This window comes from Rana temporaria, chromosome 13 (assembly GCF_905171775.1).
Source record: "Rana temporaria chromosome 13, aRanTem1.1, whole genome shotgun sequence".
Classification (NCBI taxonomy): Eukaryota; Metazoa; Chordata; class Amphibia; order Anura; family Ranidae; genus Rana; species Rana temporaria.
In genome coordinates this window covers 110,437,215-110,459,642 of record NC_053501.1, presented here as the reverse complement: position 1 = coordinate 110,459,642, position 22,428 = coordinate 110,437,215, and positions in this window count along the sequence as shown.

The window sequence follows — 22,428 nt, the reverse complement described above, 5'->3', positions numbered from 1 at the left end:
AGATCCTAGAATTTCTATTCATCCATGGGGGGTGGCGTTTGTGCTCTCGGACTTCCAGTTGGGTCCCCCTCTCAGCTCCCGGGCCAGGCTCATTTAGGCCGACCCCTGGTTTGTGGTATTGCATGGTCCAATTTTGTGGCTATATGTGAGTATATCTCTGGCATGGCCATCCACTTTTCAATTATTTTTTTTCTCCTCCCAATGCCCATATGGGCATTCAAACCTAACTATATTGGTGAGGAAAAGATGATCCGCACTCCGGTCGTTGCTCTTAAACAATAGACGTATTTATTGACAAACCACAGTAGACAAACGCAATAGGAAGAGTTAACTATATTGGTATCTATATTCCTTTCTAGAACAAGGATGCATTTGGCTGCTGATGAGTGGATAGAAGTCCATGAAACGCGTCAAACACACCTTGATGCACCCCACATTATATCGATACATTTTAGATGGTTTTACCCTCTTTTATATTGCATTTTTCGTGGGTCTGCCCCACTGTATGGAGGATTGCGATATATAACTTTACTTGTTTATGCCATGCTGTTACATATACTGTCTGTCTTGTACATCAATATTTCTTATGTTCAATGGGTGCAATGCTGTTTCATGCCATGTCGATCATTGGTTACCAAGAAACATACAAATGTTTACACCTATGTGAATTTGATTGGTTCCACCATGCACGCCTCATCTAAAGTCCCAACCTTCCCCCCCCCTCTTCATAATAGGGATGGGGGCGTGAAGCTTCCCTCACGTCCCATGTAAAGTCCCATTTTCTTCTCCCCCAAGGTGTTTCCATTGAGGAGTATTGTTATTGCCGGTTCACACTTGGGCGATTTAATGCAATGGAACCGTTCTAATAGGAGTGACGCAAGTCGCTCCGACTTAGTAAAAGGTTCCTGTAGGACTTCAGGGGCGGCTCAGGGCGACCTGCATTGACTTCTATACAGAAGTCGTTTTGCAGGTCGCCTCTGAAGTCGTCTTCAGGACGACTTGCAGAGTCTCCCCCAAAGTCGTGCCGCGGCTGTGTGAACCGGCTCTTAGTACTATAGCATACAAAAACATTTTAAACAATTCCTACTTTGTGGCAACAGTTTAGAAAAACGTTTTAGTTCCATCATGGCTGTGCCCTGCGCACAAAGCCGGCTCTATAAAGACATGGTTTGATGAGGTTGTTGTGGAGGAACTTAAGTTGCCTTCAGAAAGCCTGGGCCTCAACCTTATCGAACACTTAAAATTAAGTAGAACACTTATTATGAGGCCAGCTCTTCTAGTTTAAGAACAGTTGACTTGATCAGTTTGGTGTGGAGGATCTTGAGTGGCCTGCTCAGAGCCCTGACCCCCAACCAAACCCTTTTAGAATGACCTGGAACCCCAATTGCAAGCTTCTCACCCAACGTCAGAACTTACAAATGTTGTTTTGGCTAAATGGGCACAAATTCCCATAGGCACCCTTCAAAATCTTGTAAAAAGCCTTCCCCTAAAAGTGGAGGCTGTTATAGCCACAAAGGAGGGAGGTGTGGATCCAACTCCATATTAACGGCCATGGTTTTTGGAATGGACATAGATAGATGTAAAGGTTTGGTGTTCACAAACTTTTAACCATACAGTCTATATTTAAATTGCAGACTATGGCCCGGATTCACATACAACGGCGCATATTTATGCCGACGTAGCGTATCTCTTTTAGGCTACGCCGGCGTAGCGCACAGAGGCAAGCACTGGATTCGCTGGGTTTCCTCTGCGTAAGTCAGTGTAAGTGGAAGTGGGCGTGAGCCATGCTAATGAGGCGTGACCTCATGCAAATGATGGGCCAAGCGTCATAGAAGTACTTAAAACGAACATTACATGCGCCGTCCCCTGGCCGCATCCCAGTGCGCATGCTCAGAATCACGTCGGAACAACTGCCTAAGATACGCCTGATCACTGCCTACGACGTGAACGTAACCTACGCCTAGTCATATTCACGTACAACGTAAACGTCAAAAGATACGATGGCTCTGTTCCCTGGTCCATACCTTTGCATGAGTTGCGCCTCCTATATGGGGAATAAATTACGCCGGACATACGACTTACGCAAACCGCGTATATGATGCGCCGGGCGCAACTACGTTTGCATATGTGCATAGAAAATCTATGGGAGCGGCAAATGCGCCCAGCGTAAATATGTGCCCACGATACGACGGCGTAGGCAAGTTACGTCGGTCGTAGGAAGCCTATTTTCAGGCGTATCTAGTTTTGTGGGCACGGCGCACAGATACGACGGCGCATAGTTACACTTACGCGGCGTATCTCGAGATACGTCGGCGTAAGTGCTTTGTGAATCCGGGCCATACTTTTGTAAACGCAAAGGGTGATACTATGCTATCATTAATTACAAGGTAAAATGACCTAGAGGTTTCCCAATGGCTATGCTCCAATAGGTGTATTTCCTATGGAGGATGGGATGGGTTGTAACATCTCTCTGGAAGGATATATCTCCTATCTGATCAGAGAGTACCTTGGACACTGCACCACGCTCCTTACTATGAAAACACCTCAATCCTCCAAGGCCAAGCGACCAACCTTTACCATCCAACAATGTACACTTGAATGCTCACTTGCAACAGATCCACAAAGGCAAAAAATATATATATATACGGTATATATAAACATATGAATATATGTGATTTTGTTACCTCTTTGGATTGCGATTTTAGTTAGTAGGTAATGGGCACCTAAGACAAATTGTAAGGTTGTGAACCATGCAAAAAATTTACACAGGATCCCGAATAACAAAATTACACCATCATATTCCCTCATTAAAAGCGCAATCCCCCCTCACACCCCCAACACCCCCCGAACCCACAGGCTGTGCTGCTCACTTGAGTCAATAACCTTTTGTCCCTGTGTAAGGACTGGCATCATCTGCATTTTTTATAAAGACATTGAATGTACAATTTGTAACAAAAAAAAATCAAAAATAAAGATGAAATAAAAATTTAAAAATGGTCTTGTATGGGTCTACGTGTCAGCCTAGAAAGCATGCCTGTGCCTGTTGTATACGGTTGATGTAAATGTATTCATGAAAAGGGGACTTGACCACAAAAAGGGTTTTGGATCAGACCAATCTGTCCCGTCCCGTCCTGATTAAACCTATATAGTTAGGTGCATGCCCAAGAAGAACCACTCTGGAGCCGTGCTCAAGGTATGTGTTACTGTAAGGCAGTGTTTCTCAATTCCAGTCCTCAGGCCCCCCCAACAGGTCAGGTTTTCAGGATTTCCCTCAGATGAAAAGGCTGTGGTGATTACTAAGGCAGTGAAACTGATCAAATCACCTGTGCAAAATAATGGAAATCCTGAAAACCTGACCTGTTGGGGGGGCCTGAGGACTGGAATTGAGAAACACTGCTGTAAGGAGTTAATGATAAGAGTCCGCTGTTGTACTGAAACATTATACCTCACATGGGCAGTCAGAGAAGCTGCTAGCGGTCAGTTCTTAGTAGGGAATAAGAAAGCACTTTTATATACAAAAATATAGGCTTTGTGGTATAAAAAAGAATGCATAGAAAATTGGCATTTTACCTGATCCATCACAAAAGTACAATTGTTCAGTGCAGCTGAGGCTGCAGAGAAATGGATGGTGAGAGCTATGTCCTTTTTTTTATCTCAAACGTGAGACATCAGGGGTCTGTTTAGAACCCTAATATTTCACCAAAGCTCTAAAAATATTAATGATAAAAACCGTAGGGGTTAATTCACGCTGGTGTCACGTCACCTGTGGCCAGGTGACAAGTGCACCTGTAGGGGTCAGGGATGCACCTCAGGGTAGTGAACCCTATAGCCGACTGCTGCTATCTGAGAGGAAGCGTGAACCCAAGATCGCCCAGGGTGCGGAGTCTAAGAACCAGCTTTGTGTTCACCAGAGCCTCTAGTGGTGAGGATGGCCTTCGCCGCAGCTGGGCCCAGGTCGCGACCCCTGGGATCCCCTAGGTTGCGCTCCACAGAGATAGAGGGGAAGCAGCAAGCAGGACAAATGGAAGTGATGGATAAGCTGAGGTCAGGGCAACAGGCAGACAGGGGTAACCGAGGGACAGGCAAAAAGGTCAAGGGCACAGGCAAACAGGAGAAGTCAGGGACGAGCCAAAACAGTACACAGAGAGATAAACGTAGCACACTGCAGACAGGAACTTAAAAAAAGCAACACTGTTAAACAGCACTGCAGGCCTGTAGTGCAACAGTTAATATAGACTTCCTGGGATGGCCTGGGTGGGGCCATACAGGAAGGAGAGGACATAAGAATATAACCAGAACAGAGTCAGGCCTCTTAATGGAGAGATGGAAACAGGTAAGCTGCCAGACTATTGCATATCAATGACAGCTGGTTTTCTGGTTCTACTGCTGATATCACATTCAAGATGGCGGAACTCAGCAGCAGTCTCAGGGCTTTTTAGATGTCTACACAAGGGAGGCTTTTACAGGTAAATTACAAGACTAAAATCAATAAGACAACTGTTGTTGAAATGAATGGTCTGTCAACAGGTTCTCTTTGAGTTACATAACACGGTACCCGTATCTTTTCTAAGCCGCGGGAGATGAAGAAAATGCAGAGTTAAATAAAGGCCAATTATAATGGTAAAAGATTAAAGAAGTGCTCTGAAAAGAGGTTCTATGGTGACGCATAATAGGTCAACTCATTTGGAGACCTCAAGAAAAATAATCGACTTGCCCCCTTTGATATTATTCCCTGGCCCCTTACTGCTGCTGCCATTCTCCGGAATCTAATTCTGTGTATTTTTCAATCATGGTATCGGAGAAGCAGCATGAATACGAAACAGCCGTTAGAGTGGAAGTGTGAATATATTCATGAGCCGAGGCTCCGGAAAGGAAATGAAAAAAGAGATAGGAATGTTACGAGTCACAGAGACCGAGCCGGACAACAAAAAGAAAGTCGTCTCGAGAGGGCATCTAACCATGAGCCGTCATTGTCTGAGAGCCCTTAGCCAGTTAGATATTGCTATATTCTATTCATTTTATCCAAGGTGATCGGTTAAGGGGTGCCTAGAAACAAAGTGAGAAGTCTTAATGTAGACTTTATTTCTACTCTACAAAATACAGCAATGAATGTGTCTTGTTTATTAAACCCGGGATGGGTGGTGACATGGGCGTCTGCAGGTAGGGGCAAGGGGGGTCCAGTGCCCACCCCCCCTGGAATCAGGGATCGTATAGGCACAATCAGCACAGTGGCGTTGCTATGGGGGTGCGGGCAGCCAGCGTGGTAACACCATCAAGGTGCTGCCAAGCACCAGGGCTGATCCTAGGCAGGTGCGTGGGGTGCAGTGCACACAGGCGCCACAAAGGTGTGGGCACTGAAGCACCAGAGTGTTCCCCTCCCTCCTCCTCCTCCTCCTCTCCTTGTCCGTTTCCATAGGCGGCTCTCTCTGCCGGTCACCGCCGCCGCCACTGTGTTTCCTGCCCAAGCCCGTCCCCCCCTCCCTCCTCCTGTCAGAGGAAGAGAGCAAAGCAGCGGTTGTCTCTGAGGTGGAGAGAGACCAGCCGTGCAGTGACATCGCTGGGGGGCGGTCCGTGCCTGACATGTGTTCTCCTTGTCCATGTTAGAGGAGCATCCCTGTGTTTGAGTCGTTGCCATGGAAACATTTGTAAAGGGGAGGAGTTGGTAAGATGACCACGCCCATGTGGGGGGTGCCAGAAATATTTCTGCACCTAGGCGTCTGTGACCCTAGGATCGGCCCTGCCAAGCACCTCAACAGTGTAGTGTGACTGCGGGCTCTTTTCCTTGCTCAGTTCAGCAGAGGACTTGGCAGCGTGTGACAGGGGAAAGGCAAGCTGCAGGCTGTCAGAGGTTTCCCCCGCTCGCCCCCCAGGGAGAAGAGACAGCGGCTCTCACCAGGTTCCCCGCCCAGCTTCCTGCCCGCTCCGTTCCTTCCCCATTGGCCATAACTGAGGGCCAATGAAAGGAGACTAGGAGAGGAGAGCATCATGGGACATATAGTCCTGAAGATTGGCTGCCCCATTTTCCACAGGAAGGAGGCTACAGCTTGATCAAGAGAGAGATTGAGAGACTGCAGCCTGGAAAAAAGCTGAGGGAGTTAGTGCTACAGGACAAAGAAAGAGGCGTGTGCTTGGCAGAAGCCAGAGAGAGAGCCACGCTGCCCAGCGCCACCAGAGAGAGAGCCACGCTGCCCAGCGCCACCAGAGAGAGCCACGCTGCCCAGCGCCACCAGAGAGAGAGCCACGCTACCCAGCGCCACCAGGGAGAGAGCCACACTGCCCAGCACCACCAGAGAGAGAGACACACTGCCCAGCGCCACCAGAGAGCCACACTGCCCAGCGCCACCAGAGAGCCACTCTACCCAGCACCACCAGAGAGCCACGCTACCCAGCGCCACCAGAGAGAGAGCCACACTGCCCAGCGCCACCAGAGAGCCTGTCGGCCATTATCCATTACTTATCCTAGGGACTGTATTTCGCCTGAAGTCTCTGACCATGGCAATGTGATAATGACATTGTTGAAAAGGGGCGGCGCATGGGTGACCCTAAAATGATGCCCCCCCCTGAAAAAAGTTCTGCGGACGCCCATGGGTGGTGAGGCCCTATAAAGTGAACTTGAATCATCCCGATACATATAAAAGCAAAAGAAGTCCATCAAAATGGACACTGCAAGGTGGCTGCATGTAATATTAATTTTGTCCAAAGCTCTCATGGAGGTCTTCTGTAGGCCCATCCGTAGTTCAGTGGTTTACTGTTTTTAGGCCTTCTTGGTTAGCTCCTCCTCAGAGACAACCAATATTTGGTTGTATGTAGCCAGGAATAGCTGAAACATTTGATATGTTGTAGCTAAGTTGTTTGCAAGCTAGTTTTGAATGCTTGGGTACTGAGTTTGATTCCCTCAAGGACCTCAACTACATAGTAGTAGTGGGGAAAATGGCATCTGACTACACTACAGGTCACCATGAGTTAACACTAGGTATTTTCACTAGCATGTCTCTACATCCCAGAGACATGGCTCTTCTACCCAGAGACATTACTTTGATAGACAAATAGAGTCCCACCCCACGACCAACATTTGATCATACAGTATGTACCCAGGAACAGTTGAAACACTTGGCATGTTGTGGCTGAGTTGTTTGAAATCTAGTCCTGAAGGCTTGGGTTTGAATCCCTCAAGGGCATCAACTGCATAATAGTCAAAGGTTAAGTTTGCATCTGATTTTAGTGCCCATGGTTTCAATCTCCTGGAGAAATCCCTAGCAATGCTTCTATAACTGGCAAATAAATCCCAAAGGATGGTCTCAACAGGTCAACTATTTAAAAGGTCAACATTAGAGTCAACACTGGGTAGTCTCTCTGACCCAATGGTTCTCAACCTTTCTAGTGCCGGGACCCCTTGATAACATTTCCAAAGTTGTGGGCACTCCTAACAGTAAAATTATTTTCCTAGCAAGGGTTGTCAGCACCCAAGGCAAGACAAGTAGTTTGCGCCCCTAACTTACAGACATTTAGCGCTCCCTAAGTCCCTTCCACTCGTACAGTATTAAAACCCCTTATGGTACATTTTAGGATGTACCACTCTTTCTCTTTGTTCTCCTTTCTTTCCATTTTATCTCTCTCTATCCTAATTTCTTGTTTTTTTCCCCCCATCCCTCTAATAGGGGAGGGGAGTTGGGATGAGTGGCAGTGCTGGCGTGGAGTTGGGATGAGTGGCAGTGCTGGCGGGGAGTTGGGATGAGTGGCAGTGCTGGCGGGGAGTTGGGATGTGTGGCACTGCCGGCGGGGAGTTGGGATGAGTGGCGGTCCCGGTGGGAAGTTGGGATGAGTGGCAGTGCTGGTGGAAAGTTGGGATGAGTGGCAGTGCTGGCAGAGAGTTGGGATGAGTGGCAGTGCTGGCAGGGAGTTGGGATGAGTGGCAGTGCTGGCGGGGAGTTTGGATGAGTAGCACTGCTGGTGGGGAGTTGGGATGAGTGGCAGTGTTTGGCGGGGAGTTGGGATGAGTGGCAGTGCTAGTGGGGGGAATGGGATGAGTGGCAGTGCTGGCGGGGAGTTGGGATGATGAGTGGCAGTGCTGGCGTGGAGTTGGTATGAGTGGCAGTGCTGGCGGGGATTTGGGATGAGTGGCAGTGCTGGCGGGGAGTTGGGATGAGTGGCGGTCCCGGCGGGAAGTTGGGATGAGTGGCGGTCCCGGCGGGAAGTTGGGATGAGTGGCAGTGCTGGCGGAGAGTTGGGATGAGTGGCAGTGCTGGCGGGGGGTTGGGCCGAGAAAAGGCTGGGAGACCCGTGTCTTCTGGAACAGCCCAGGATTTGGTGACCCCTGGCAAATCATCATTCGACCCCCCGAGGGGGTCCCGACCCCCAGGTTGAGAACCACCGCTCTGACCAGTATTTCTCTCCTACCCAGATCAAGACTTTGATAGATAAACAGAATCCAACCCCTTTTATTTTTAATATAAAATCTGAAGAAGAAATCGAGCCTCGTTTAATACCAACGTCTTTTTGTTTTCTGCGGCAGTTAATCACATTTTTTTCTTTATTATGCACCGGGGAAAATGGCAGTTCAGTAGAAAGTGGTTGTTCCGGGCAAATTAGTTCCTTCAGACATTTTATATATTTAAGCTTTATGTGTGTTCGGAAGCTACACATTTTTTTTTTTATCTCTAAATGCAATCATGTTAAAGTATTTTCTCCAATCTTGTCTGAAAGAGATACCGAGCATTGGGATCCTTTCAGCGAGGCGAAATATGTATACAACCTGAAGCGGCATGAATAAGCTTTTGTGTACAGCGATTTTAAAGAGCTTTGTGTGATGTTTTGCAGCTGGTGTGAAAAGCCAAGGAAGCAAATGACGGAATGTTCTCAACGTTGGCTGCTTTTTTTTGTCTGGTGCGGAGATAATTCGATCGAAAAGCAATTTTTCTGGGCGTCCCGTAGAAAGAAACATAATAGAGATTTTATTCAATTCTGAAAAAGCTATTTATTGTGATGATCACCTGCCATGTGGTCCAGGGGGGCCCAGATACATTGACGACGATGTGACTGGTAAAGTACATATCTTCATATGCGAGGGAAGGCAGAATCCCCACCTGGACCATCGGAAGCTTCTGCAAACTCGGGATTTGTAGGACTGAAATTTCTTAAATGTCTTAAACAAGAAAAAGAAAAAAACATTTATTGTGATGATCACCAGCCATGTAGTCCAGAGGGGTCCTGGTACATTGATGATGATGCAGGGGCGGACTGACAACTCATGGGGCCCCCCTGCGCAATAGGAGATTATGGGCCCACCGGGCAATAGGAGATTATGGGGCCCCCAGGCCAGTGATGTATTTAGGTTTTGTGCTGACCTAGGCCTGACTAAACTCGTGCACCCCTAATTTAAATATGACCCACCCTTCCTGTCAAGGCCACACCCCTTGCTGTTAAAGACCTGCCCTTCCCTTGCCCTTACTCTATCCAAAATGAAAAAAAAAGTGTTCCTATAGTTCTATTTTAGGCACAAAATTCTGATAATTTTATGGAGAGAACTAAAAAGATATAATCATGCCAATGGTACAGCAGAAAAAATGGAGCACAGTGAGGAAGGTTTGTGGTCCAGGATGATAGGACAGTCAAAATTAGAAGCTCCGCCCCCCCCCTACAGTTGTCAGATGCTTGCCTCTCTGCCCAGTCCGCCCCATTAGACTGGTGCTACACTAACAGTGCTACACTAATAGCGCAAGCCGGCGGGGACTCTTTCCGTGCTGCCCCCCTGCAACGTGCTGCCCTAGGCCTAGGACTTGTTGGCCTGGGCCAGGATACAGCCCTGCCCCAAGCAATAGGAGATTATGGGGCCCCCAGGCAATAGGAGATTATGGTCCCACCGGGCAATAGGAGATTATGGGGCCCCCAGGCAATAGGAAATTATGTGGCCCACCGGGCAATAGGAGATTATGGGGCCCCCAGGCAATAGGAAATTATGTGGCCCACCGGGCAATAGGAGATTATGGGCCCACCGGGCAATAGGAGATTATGGGGCCCCCGGGCAATAGGAGATTATGGCCCCCTAGGCAATAGGAGATTATGGGCCCACCGGGCAATATGAGATTATGGGGCCCCCAGGCAATAGGAAATTATGTGGCCAACCGGGCAATAGGAGATTATGGGGCCCCCGGGCAATAGGAGATTATAGGGCCCCCAGGCAATAGATTATGGGGCCACACAGTATACACACACACACATACAGTATACATACACAGTATACACACACAGACACACACACAATATACACACACAGTATACATAGACACAGAATACACATACACACTGAAAAGGTACTGGAGAGGCGGGGCAGCTATAATCTTAGAGAGGCTGGCATCCCTGATGGGGACACCTAGTGGCATGGGGCCCTCGGGCAGTGCCCGAGTGCCCGAATGGTCAGTCTCTAAACGAAGTCCGAAAATGGCAGTTGGCAGTTGATGAGGGACAGAAGACGTAATAATGGTTGACTTCACGCTTTACAGTCGACAGGATCACTTTCAGCAGTAAACTCTAAGCTAATGTTATGGAAGAGACAGAGTAACTTTGCTTAGTAACTTGACCCGGGTCGGTATCGGAGGTCTTACTGCATCAGCTTAGGAGAATATGACAGGAGCGAGAGGGGAACAGGTGTGCCGGACGACCATGAACCATAAACAAGGAGGGGAGAAGATTGGCAGAAGGTCTAATCCCTCCGCCATGTGTGCGGCTGATGTCATTGGCTTTGGATGCCGCATATCTTGAAAGGACATTAACTCCATGCTTGTAATTGGAAGCTGTCTTGGAGAGGTGGGGGAGGGGGAGATAACAATATACCTGTCTAATCCGGTGGAAGCAAATGGGCCCCGTTCCTATTAGCTGACAAACAAATTGGTAGCTTGTTATTTTAAAAGGTCACATCACCCAAATCTAATTTAAAGTGATACTATAGGTTCATATTTTTTATTTAAATAACAAACTTATCATACTTACCTCCGCTGTGCAGCTCATTTTGCACAGAGTGGCCCCCGATCCTTGTCTTCTGGGGCCCCTCGGCTCCTCCCCGCATCAGATAACCCCCCTCTGGGAAGCGCTTTGCCAAGGGGGTTACATTGCGAGCGCACTCCCTAGTCCAGCATTTGTGTCCATAGACACGAATGCCGGACTCGGCCCCGCCCCCCGGTGCCCGCGTTATTGGATTTGATTGACAGCAGGAAAAAGAGGAGAGAAGGAAAAAGAAAGGAGGAGTAGGGAGGAAAGAAGAAAGAGGGAATGGAAGAGGTGGGGGGGGGGGAATGAAGGAGAAGGAAGTAGGAGAAGAGGAGAGAAAAGGTTAAGGAGGAGAAGAAGAGAGGAGTTGTACGGAGAGAAAGAATGGAAAGGAAAAGGAGCGGAGAAGAAAAGCAGGTGAAGAGGCGAAGAGAGGCAAAAAGTAGAGGGAGAGGAGGAGAAGAGAGTGAGAGAGGAGAAGAGAGGGGGAGAGAAGCTGAGAGGAGGGAAGGAAAGAGGAGAGAAGGAAAAAGAAAGGAGGAGTAGGGAGGAAAGAAGGAAGAGGCAATGGAAAAGGTGGGGAGCGGGAATGAAGGAGAAGGGAGTGGGAGAAGAGGAGAGGAAAGGTTGAGGAGGAGAAGAAGAGAGAAGTTGTGCAGAGAGAGAAAGAATGGAATGGAAAAGGAGGGGAGGAGAAGAGGAGAGAAAATGGAGAGAAGGGGCTGGTAGGAAAGGGAGAGGAGGAGAAAAGCAGGTGAAGAGGCAAAGAGAGGCAAAAAGTAGAGGGAGAGAAGGAGAAGAGAGTGAGAGAGGAGAAGAAAGAGGGAGAGAAGCTGCGGGGAGAGAGAGGAGGGAAGGGAAGGAAAGAGTGAGAGAAGGAAAAATAAAGGAGTAGTAGGGAAGAAAGAGGCAATGGAATAGGTGGGGAGGGGGAATGAAGGAGAAGGAAGTGGGAGAAGAGGAGAGGAAAGGTTGAGGAGGAGAAGAAGAGAGGAGTTGTGCGGAGAGAGAAAGAATGGAAAGGAAAAGGAGTGGAGGAGAAAAGCAGGCGAAGAGAGGCAAAAAGTAGAGGGAGAGGAGGAGAAGAGAGTGAGAGAGGAGAAGAGAGGGGGAGAGAAGCTGAGAGGAGGGAAGGAAAGAGGAGAGAAGTAAAAAGAAAGGAGGAGTCGGGAGGAAAGAAGGAAGGGAAGAGGTGGGGAGGGGGAATGAAGGAGAAGGAAGTGGAAGAAGAGGAGAGGAAAGGTAGAGGAGGAGAAGAAGAGAGGAGTTGGAAAAAGAATGGAAATGAAAAGGAGCGGAGAAGAGGAGAGAAAATGGAGAGAAGGGGCTGGTAGGAAGGGGAGAGGAGGAACGAGTAGAGGATTTCAAATCGGGGAGGAAGAGGAGAAGAAAGGAGAGGAATGGAATTAAAAAGAGATATGAAAGTGGAACATGAAAAACATGGGGAGGTGGGGAGGAGAAGGAGGAAGAGGGCAGGAGACAGAAAGAAGAGCAGAGGAAAGGAGAGCAGAGGAAAGGAGAGCAGAGGAAAGGAGAGCAGGAGAGATGGAGTAGGATGGAGGGAAGAGATAATGATATAGAGAAGGGGAGAGACAAATGAGAGTTGGAGAAAAGAGCGCGAGAGACAGAGAAATGGATCTGGAAGCCGCACATTGATCAGGGTACAAATTACAGGAGGCATTACAAGCCGCCTCCTCAGTGTGATTTATCCGCAGGGATTAATAAATATTAAATACCTCTTTTACGGATCGGCCTGATTTACAGGCATGGCGGCTGAGTATTCTCCATACATCATTTATTATACCTAATGCCGCTGTCCAATTTCCGTCATGCTTAGAACAGCTTGTATCATTTGCACAGAACAGGCTGTCCTCAATCAGACAAGGTCCGCGTAGCGCCCCGGCTCCAACCTACTGCAGCTGTTCCTTCCTCCGCCGTTTGTACATAACTGAAGCGCGCCGCTTGGCTTAACGAAAGCCGCACCAGTTATGGCGGCGCTCTTATGTAAACAACGGTGTGACCATAAGACGCGGTGGCACCGGTAATCAGAATCCTGTGCCTAGATTCACGTACGTTGCCGCAACTTTGCGGCGGCGTAGCTTAAGGCATTTAAGCTACGCCGCCGTAAGTCAGCGAGGCAAGTACATGATTCACAATGTACTTGCCTGCTATGTTACGGCGGCGTAGCCTAAAGCGGGCGGGCGTAAGGGCGCCGAATTCAAATGAGTGTAAGGGGGGCGTGTTTTATGTTAATAAGGCTTGATCTTACGTTTTTGACGGTTTTTTTTTACTGCGCATGCGTCGGGCACCTACATTTCCCAGTGTGCATTGCGGCTAAGTACGCCGCACGGGCCTATTGATTTTGACGTGGTCGTAAACGACGTAAATCCCGATTCACGGACGACTTATGAAAACGACGTAAACATTTCGAATCTCGATGCGGGAACGGCGGCCATACTTAACATTACTATTCTATGTAGGGCTAAGCTCTAACTTTAGGCGGCCTATCTCTAACGTAAACGGCGTAAAATTACTGCGTCGGCCGAGCGTACGTTCGTGAATCGGCGTATCTACTCATTTACATATTCTACGCTGACCGCAATGGAAGCGCCACCTAGCGGCCATCCGAAATATTGCAATCTAAGATAGGACGGCGCAAGCCGTCGTATCTTAGATATGTTTAAGCGTATCTCTGTTTGAGAATACACTTAAACATAAGTCGGCGTAGATTCTGAGTTAGGCCGGCTTATCTACTGATAAGTCGGCCTAACTCGTACTGAATCTACCTACTGGTATGCCACAATAAATAGAATAGACAGCACGCTACTACAAGGGGGGAGCAAGACTCAAAATGTGATCGGTATAAGCTGCCATGACAGGTTCTCTTTAATAATGCAGGGATTGTAAAGTGAGAAACCAAAGATCATCACTTTGTGAAGATACCTTTACCTTTGCGTTATTACAGAGACCGTAACCTTGAAGGTTGAGTGCTACGGTTAAAGGGCCCCATCACCGGCATACTGGATTTTTACCCACTGGACACTGGGCGGTGTTTCCCTAGGGTCTGCTTGACTGCAGTTGGGCCCCTTTGGATAGTTGCGACCCCTGTATACCATAGCAGGGATATTTGTTGCATTCATTGTTGTTTATTACCACTTGCAGCGTCATTCTTCACTCACCCAGAGCGTTTCAGGCAAGGACCCCTGGCTGGCGGTAAAGGGGAAGAACATCAATCCTATTCACCTTGCTGTGATATTGAGTTGTACCCCTTGGCATTGAACCAGTGCATTTACTATTGTCAATCCCATTAACCATCCTATCTTGGGGGCTTATTGCTCTTTTTTAATGTCATACGTGCGTCGGTGTTTTGGAGGGTCCAGATATGTAGGGGGGTCATCACTTGAAATGGTAGGGGAACCCAGTGGCGGCTGGTGCTCAAAAATTTTGGGGGGCGCAAACAAACTGAAAAAAAAAAATCAATTGCAGCCACTGTGCCCATCAAACGCAGCCACTGTGCCCATCAAACGCAGCCACTGTGCCATCAAACGCAGCCACTGTGCCCATCAAACGCAGCCACTGTGCCCATCAAATGCAGCCACTGTGCCCATCAAATGCAGCCACTGTGCCATCAAACGCAGCCACTGTACCCATAAATTGCTGCCACTGTGCAATCAAACGCAGCCACTGTACCCATAAATTGCTGCCACTGTGCAATCAAACGCAGCCACTGTACCCATAAATTGCTGCCACTGTGCAATCAAACGCAGCCACTGTACCCATCAATTGCCGCCACGGTGCCATCAAACGCAGCTACTGTGCCCATCAATTGCCGGTTCTGTGCCCCATCAATTGCTGTCATTTTAAAAAAAGGGGGTTGCCATCCGGGGACCTCCGGGCTCCTGTGGACCTCTGGGCCCTTTAATAATAATAAAAAATATATATAAAAAAAGGGGGGGTTGCCACCCGGTGCCCTGGGGGCCTCTGGGCCCTTTAATAAAAAGAAATTAAAAAAATATATTAAAAAAATTAAAACATTTTTTTTATAAAAATAAAAAAAAGGGGGGGTTGCCATCGGGGGGCCCTGGGGACCTCCGGGCCCCTTACAATTTTTTTTCTAAATCAATATAAAAAAAGGAGGTTGCCACATGAGCCCCTGGGGACCTCCGGGCCCCTTACAGGAGTACTGCCTGTACCCCCTGATGGCGGCCCTGATCTATCTATCTATCTATCTATCTATCTATCTATCTATCTATCCGTCTATCCGTCTATCCGTCTGTCTATCTATCTATCTATCTATCTATCTATCTATCTATCTATCTATCTATCTATCTATCCGTCTATCCGTCTGTCTATCTATCTATCTATCTATCTATCTATCTATCTATCTATCTATCTATCTATCTATCTATCTATCTATCTATCTATCTATCTATCTATCTATCTATCCATCTATGTAGAGATAGATATGTTTCTTGGAAGAAAGGTTATCAATAAACATCGGGGAGGTTGGTGGACACAAAGCATTTTCTCACAAGATTTATAAGGCGTCGGCGGTGTGGCTAAGTAGACGGATTGCCTAATGATAGAGGATTAAATTGCACCGCGGTGCCGTGATTGATGTCTTGGCGCTACCACATCAGATCTGTAAAATCGTTACCGTCTTGTAAGGTTTTGTCAAACGTCAGAGTTGAGGACGGTGGGAAAAAATAACAGAGAGTGCCTCCGGGAATAAACACATCCCAACACCATACGTGTGATACGGCCTCTGACAGCGGGGGGGGCTCCTACAAGACATGGGGGGCGGGATGAATGTAGTCAGGTTTTTGGATGGGGTTGTCACACAGGGTAAAAAGCTGACATTCTTCCTTAAAGGGCCAGTCCACCCTAAAAAAATTATGTTTTTATAATACATGGAGACTGGTGGGCGGAATCAAACCGAATCAACAAGATGCTCCAACAATCTGATTTCTCTACCATAATTCCAGACTCGGTTTCTTCCGCCTGGGAGCTTTGGGTTTCTCTGCCTACCTTTGTGTGTCCTTGTTCCTCTGGTTATCTTAAAATAAAGAATCCAACAGGGATGGTGTGAACCCCTCATAGTGGAAACAGCAGGGGTCCTGACCATGATTTCAAACTGAGGACCCCAGTGCTCCAAGGCATAAATGCTAACTGTGGTGCCCGCATTCTCCACCATCTACAAAAAAAAATGCAGCAAGGATAATGGGAACCCATCATAATGGGCACAGCAGGTGTACAGACCCGGGAACTCAGCACAGGGATGGCGGGAACCCCTCATAATGGGCACAGCAGGGGTCCTGACCATGATTTCCAACTGAGGACCTCAGTGCTCCAAGGCATAAGTGCTAACTGTGGTGCCCGCATTCTCCACCATCTACAATAAATGCAGCAAGGATAATGGGAACCTCTTATAATGGGTACAGCAGGTGTGCAGACCCGGTAACTCAGCACAGGGATGGTGGGAACCCCTCATAATGGGCACAGCAGGTGTACAGACCCGAGCACTCAGCACAGGGGTGGTGGAAACCCTTCATAATGGGCACAGCGGGTGTACAGACACAGGAACTCAGCACAGGGATGGTGGGAACCCCTCCTAATGGGCACAGCAGGTGTACAGACCCGGGAACTCAGCACAGGGATGGTGGGAACCTCTCATAATGGGCACAGCAGGTGTACAGACCTGGGAACTCAGCACAGGGATGGTGTGAACCCCTGATAATGGGCACAGCGGGTGTACAGACCCAGGAACTCAGCTCAGGGATGGTGGGAACCCCTCATAATGGGCACAGCAGGTGTACAGACCTGGGAACTCAGCACAGGGGTGGTGGGAACCCCTTATAATGGGCACAGCAGGTGTACAGACCCGGGAACTCGGCACAGGAATAGTGGGAACCCCTCATAATGGGCACAGCAGGTGTACAGACCTGGGAACTCAGCACAGGGATGGAGAGATTAGTTCCCAGTGAACTGATTTTTCCTCATTGCAAGCCCATCAGTCAGGTCTATCTGTCATGAAAATAAATTAGCGTAAATATGGAGCAGCAAAACTGCATGTGAACGCAAAAGATCAAAAATAAAAGGTTCACGGTAAAAATAATAATAATAATAATAATAATAATAAAAAAATCTCTAGAATATCCCTCAGTTCCCCTTTAAGCAAGAAAAAGCAACAAGCCAAAAAAAAAAGGTCTGGAAATGTTGATGTGAACTTCGGTCAGAACTGCCATTTTTTTCTCGGAAATCATCCGTAAAAAATCGCTAGACTGAACGAACGGACGGACGCTGATGGAATTAAAGTCAGCACTTATAGAGGGAGCTGCCAGCCTCCATCATGTCTGATTGAAGGCACTTGATAAATTTGGTTGTCGGTATTTTTGGAGTTTGAGCCTCAGCCAAAGGGAAGGGGTGTGGGGTGGGGGGGGCAAGGGGGGGGGGCGTTTGCATTTTTTTTTTTTTTTTGCAGAACGATCAGGCAGCAATCTTTAAATAACCTTCTGCGTGTCGTCTGCAGATAAAGTATATTTAACCGATAGCTGTAACCGGAGAGCTGCAGCAATCTTATTAGTGTGGATCTGCTCCAGAAAAGCCGAGGCAACTTCATCCCTCTCCTGTGAAGGAGGATAATTGCCTTCTTGGGTATGAAGCTGCATTTAGACCATCACCATGCCTGGGCCCACAGTGACATCTTGTGGAGAAAAATAAGATGACAGCTGCAGTGGTAAATACACTGGGGTAGATTCAGGTTCATTTGCCCTTTTTTTACACCGTTTTTGCCCTGCGCCCCCACAATATTTTTTTTTCTGCGCTACCCGCGATTCACGGAGCAGTAGCTCCGTAAACTGCGTGGGCGCTCCGGCAAAATGCTCGGCATAAGCGCGCGCAATTTAAATGATCCCATTTAATAGGGGGTGTGGATCATTTAAATTAGGATCATTTAAATTTCAAATTTCGCGACGTGGGAAAGACGGGTATACGTAGCATTGGCTGCCCCAGGGGCAGCCTTATGCAAAAACCGCCGTACGGAAACGACGTAAATTGCGTACGCAGGGCTTGCGCAACGTTGTGAATCGGTGTTAGTATGCAATTTGCATACTATACGCTGAGCACAACGGGAACTCCACCTAGCGGCCATCGCAAGAATGCAGCCTAAGATATACGGGCATAAGAGCCTTATGCCGCGCAGATCTTAGGCTGCAGTCGGGGTAACGAGGTTCCTGAATCAGGAGCATTCGTTACGCCGGGGCAAGTAAGCAATTGCGCTGTGTAACCTATGGTTACACAGGCGCAATTGCTTCTTGAATCCAGGCCATTGGCCCAGATTCACAACCGAGATACGACAGCGTATCTCCAGATACGCCTTTGTATCTCTGAGTTGCGCCGTCGTATCTATGCGCCTGATTCTTAGAATCAGTTACGCATTGATATCCATTAGATCCGACAGGCATAAGTCTCTTACGCCGTCGGATCTTAACTGCATTTTTTTTGACTGCTAGGTGGCGCTCCTGTCGAATTCCGCGTCGATTATGCAAATTAGCTAGATACGCGAATTCCCGAACGTACGCTCGGCCGACGCAAGTAAAGTTACGACGTTTACGTTAGGCTTTTCCCGGCATAAAGTTGCCCCTGCTTTATGAGGAGCAGCCAATGTTAAGTATGGCCGTCGTTCCCGCGTCGCAATTTAAAAAAGTTACGTAGTTTGCGTAAGTCGTCCGTGAATGGGGCTGGACGTCATTTACGTTCACGTCGAAACCAAGGACGTCCTTGCGGCGTACTTTGGAGCAATGCGCACTGGGAAATTCCACGGACGGCGCATGCGCCGTTCCGAAAAAACCTCAATCGCGTCGGGTCACAGTAGTTTTGCATTAAACACGCCCCCCTGATCCAAATTTGAATTAGGCGGGCTTACGCCGGCCGATTTACGCTACGCCGCCGCAACTTACGGAGCAAGTGCTTTGAGAATAAAGCACTTGCCCGTGTAAGTTGCGGAGGCGTAACGTAAATCAGATATGTTACGCCCGCACAATTTTACGCGGCTCTACGTGAATCTGCTCCATTGGCCCGGATTCAGAGAGCAGTTACGACGGCGTATCTCCGGATAACTCTGAGTTGCGGGGTCGTATCTATGCGCCTGATTCAATGAATCAGGCATATAGATTTCCCTAAAATCCGACCGGCGTAAGTGTCTTACACCGTCGTATCTTAGGCTGCATATTTACGCTGGCCTCTAGGTGGCGCTTCCGTAGATTTACGCAAGGAATATGCAAATTAGGTAGATACGCCGATTTACAAACGTACATCCGCACGGCGCATTTTTTTTACGTCGTTTACGTTAGGCTTTTTCCGGCGTAAAGTTACCCCTGCTATGTGTGGGGCGTATCCTATGTTAAGTATGGACGTCGTTCGAATATTGAAAATTTTACATCGTTTGCGTAAGTCGTTCGCGAATACGGCTGTACGTAAATTACGTTCACGGCGAAAGCATTGACTGTTTGCGGTGTAATTTGGAGCATGCGCACTTGGAAACGGTCACGGACGGCGCATGCGCCGTTCATAAAAAACTTCAAATACGCGGGGTCACCGTTAATTTAAATAAAACACGCCCACATCAACCACATTTGAATTAGGCGGGCTTACGCCGGACCACATACGTTACGCCGCCGTAAAATTAGGGTGCAAGTTCTTTCTGAATACGGAACTTGCGCCCTAATTTACGGCGGCGTAACGTATCTGAGATACGTTATGCCCGCCGAGAGATACACCATTGTATCTGAATCCAGGCCACAGTGACATCTTGTGGAGAAAAATAAGATGACAGCTGCAATGGTCAATACATTGAGACAATGTTGCAAAAAATGAAAGTAGATGTAATCCCAATCGCTACAAATCCCATGGCGTTGCGATCTTTATGAATTGAAAACTTGTATTAAAAAATAGAAAATACAAAGAACCTGGAGATCCTACCATGAAGGTCCTGGTTTTAGTTATGGGGGTGACAACCGTCCCCATCACTATCTCTCTTAAATTGGGGTACCCATCAGAGCCCCTCCTTATATCAGGGTCCCCATCAGTTTCCACATCATGTTCCCCATCAGAGCCCCCCTTACATTTGAGTCCCTATCAGAGTCCCCCTTACATCTGGGTCCCCATCAGAGTTCCCCCCATCAAAATCCCCCTTACATTGAGTTCCCTATCAGGGTCCCCTTTACATCTGGGTGACCATCAGAGCCCCCCTTACAGCAGGGTCCCCATCAGAGTCCCCCTTACATCAGAGTCCCCATTACTGTCCCTCTTAAATTGGGGTATCCATCAGAGCCCCTCCTTATATCAGGGTCCCTATCAGAGTCCCCCTTACATCAGGGTCCCCATCTTTTTCTACATCAGGTTCCCTATCAGAGCCCCCCTTACATCAGGTTCCTAGTCAGAGTCCCTCTTACATCTGAGTCCCTATCAGAGTCCCCCCATCAGAGTCCCCCCCATCAGAATCCCCCTTACATTGAGTTCCCTATCAGGGTCCCCTTTACATCTGGGTCGCCATCAGAGTCCCCCCATCAGAGTCCCCCCCATCAGAATCCCCCTTACATTGAGTTCCCTATCAGGGTCCCCTTTACATCTGGGTCCCTATCAGAGTCCCCCTTACATCAGCGTCCCCATCAGAGTCCCCCTTACATCGTGGTCTCTATCAGAGTCCCCCTTACATCGTGGTCTCTATCAGAGTCCCCCTTACTTCAGGGGCTCCCCATCAAAGTCCCCCTTACATCAGGGTCCCTGTCAGATTCCCCTTTAAATCAGGGCTTCGCCAGAACCCCCTCTACATCAAGGTCCCTATCATGGTCCTCCTTGAATCCGGACCCCTATGAGAGTCTCCCTTACATCGGGGTCCCCATCAAAGTCTCCCTTACATCAGAGTCCCCATTAGAGTCCCCCTTACATCAGGGCCCCCATCAAATGCATTTATTGGATTTTTCTGCCCTGGGGTTAAGCAAAGGTTCACGGGCTTCCTGCCAGGAGATGTTTTGGGCTCATCTCCCATAGGCTTGTCGGTTTCTTAGCCACGCCCTCTGATCTGTTGGTTCCTTTCCATGGACCTTCAAAACCCCACTGAACCAGTATGAGGCGGGTTGAGCACTGCTTCCGTCGGCGGCTTTGCGGTGATGCATGCAAATACATCCTGTCTAGGAGCTCCCCCTCCTCCAGACTGACATCCACCAATCAAAGACATATTGATATTGGCATACCTCCACCCAAAACCCAGCCCACTGCTTTCCCACACTCCCACCAGCCATAATCTGCCTGCCTTACAAACACACACTACCGATCACTCACGATCTTCATTCAGAAAGGGAAGGGGCCAGTAAATGACATACTTACCGGCCCCTTCCCCCACTCATTGTAAAACATCCCCCGGCGGGAGAGGAGAGGAGGGAAGCCAGAAGAGCTGTAGGGAGAAGGGGAGGAGCAAGGGCAGTAGGGGGATTTGTGCTGCACAGGGTGATTAGGGTGTGCCTGGGCACACCTGGCACACCCTGTGCGCACACCTATGCCGCCTTTGCCTACAGAAGCACAGAGATGCGGTGATGGCAAGGTGTGTAATGAAAAGGGAAAGGTTTTATTCAAAAACTCCATTAGCATGTTGATGATGGGGGAGGGGGGGAAGAACCAGGGAAAGAAAAATCTAAGCAGATTAAACCTTGGCTCTAAATAAATTGGATGTCTAGAACGCAGGGCCGCCTTGGAACATACAGAAGGCGCAGGGAGGGAATTAAACGGAATAATCACAAGCAAGCACAGGGAACACAAAACTAATTTTCGGGCCGAGGGCCTCACATTAACGACGATGGGGAGCGAGGAATAAATCAGGCGGTGGCAGCGATATTAACCCGACAGGTGGGAGGAATACATTTCCCCAAGTAGAAGAGGGCAGATGAAAGATGTGGCTGGAGAAGAGCTCCTCCGGTTCTGGCAAAGTTAAAGAAGAACTCTTAACGAAGAACGTTTTTCATGGGGTGTGGAAGGGTTAGAACCCCTGGCGTGGTTTCATTAGTACCAGTGTCCACGTAGCACATGCCAACTGGGTGCTCCCAAGATCAACGTGCTATAATGACACATCCTGGTAGCAGTTAGAACTGGTTTGCACAGTCCAATTGGCCTATTTTTATAAAATTAGGCTTAATGGGCCAATGGGAAGGTTCAGGAGACCAAGAGGCTTAATGGGCCAATAGGAAGTTCAGGAGATCGAGAGGCTTACCCGGCCAATAGGAAGGTTCAGGAGACCAAGAGGCTTAATGGGCCAATAGGAAGTTCAGGAGATCGAGAGGCTTACCCGGTCAATAGGAAGGTTCAGGAGAACAAGAGGCTTAATGGGCCAATAGGAAGTTCAGGAGATCGAGAGGCTTACCCGGCCAATAGGAAGGTTTAGGAGAACAAGAG